We start from the raw sequence: 1313 nt of genomic DNA, 5'->3' as shown, positions 1-1313 counted from the left end.
CGGTGTGTGTGTGTTCACTGCTGTGTGTGTGCACTTTGGATGGGATAAATGCAGAGCACTAATTCCGAGTATGGATCACCATACTTGGCCACGTCACTTCACTTCACTTCATAACAGACTGGGCAAGTAAACATTTTTTTGTAACTAGTGCTGTTAGGCCTGGGACACACTAGACGATTTTCAAATCTTAAACGATTTTAAAACCATGGGAGACCACAGACATGAAGACAGTTCAACCGATTTTTAGCCTTATAATCCTCTGAACACAGACACACTAGATGATTCGACCAGACCACGAGACCACACACTTGTTGAATGTAGGAACGATTTCACAGTGACACTCGCGAGATCAAACGTGACTAAAGAAGAAAAACAAATAGAGGACAATCAACGTTGTCAGCTGGCTCTCCTGGCGCGTGTTGTTTCACAGTGAAAAACAACGTATAAAAAAGAATATAGGTGATGTTCTCTGCTTTCATGGCATGTTTGTGGCTGCCAAGTTTCAGCTATAGAAGCACGCAACATCCGGTAGGTGACGCTTGCTCGCCGATTTTAAAACCATGAGACCACAGACATGAAGACAGTTTCAACTGATTTTCAGCCTTACAATCCTCTGAACGCACACACTAGATGATCCAACCAGACCACGAGACCACACACTTGTTGATTGTAGGAATGATTTCACAGTGACACGAGATCTCACGGAGACTCGCGAGATCAAACGTGACTAGAGAAGAAAAACAAATAGAGGACAATCAACATTGTCAGCTGGCTCTCCTGGCGCGCATTGTTTCACAGTGAAAAACAAAGTATAAAAAAAGAATATGGGTGACATGTTTGGGGGCAAGTTTGTGGCTGCCAAGCTTCAGCTATAGAAGCACGCAACATCCAGTAGGTAACGCTTGCTCGCTCTCATTGGCTATCACGGTCACGGGTATCACGTCAGAGGCAGCCCGATCAAGAGTCGTAAATATCAAACATGTTTTATGTTTACGATTTGAGTTCGGGGACGCTCCGTCTCGATCGGGAGCAGATAAATAATCGTAATGACACCACACAGTAGAGGATTTTTTTGGACAAAAAAATCGTTTGCGACAAGCCGCGAATCGGGCCACACCCCCGATTGTTCGGGGATGCAAATCGGCCTTAAAATCCTCTAGTGTGTGGCCAGCTTTAGTCCAGCAGGAGTGCAGGTCTAGTTCGGTCCGAGCGTTTTAATATGCTTTCCTACCTGTCTGTCAACATATGTATTAGCATACCTCTGCGCACCCTGTTCGCGCAGACAGGATACGTCATCAGCGCGTTCACGCACG

The 1313-nt window shown here is 45.5% G+C and overlaps 1 protein-coding gene across 3 annotated transcripts in view; it reads left to right on the top strand.

Moving 5' to 3' along the window:
• Window positions 1-1313, top strand: part of LOC107701742 (mitochondrial fission regulator 2-like) — a 12692-nt gene that overhangs the window by 9781 nt on the left and 1598 nt on the right. The gene's annotated exons all lie outside the window — the stretch shown is intronic.

The sequence above is a fragment of the Sinocyclocheilus anshuiensis genome, unplaced genomic scaffold (assembly GCF_001515605.1).
Source record: "Sinocyclocheilus anshuiensis isolate Anshui unplaced genomic scaffold, SAMN03320099.WGS_v1.1 scaffold1658, whole genome shotgun sequence".
In the NCBI taxonomy this organism is placed as follows: Eukaryota; Metazoa; Chordata; class Actinopteri; order Cypriniformes; family Cyprinidae; genus Sinocyclocheilus; species Sinocyclocheilus anshuiensis.
The sequence above is the reverse complement of the archived record's forward strand: the minus strand, read 5'-3'. Positions and strand labels throughout refer to the sequence as shown.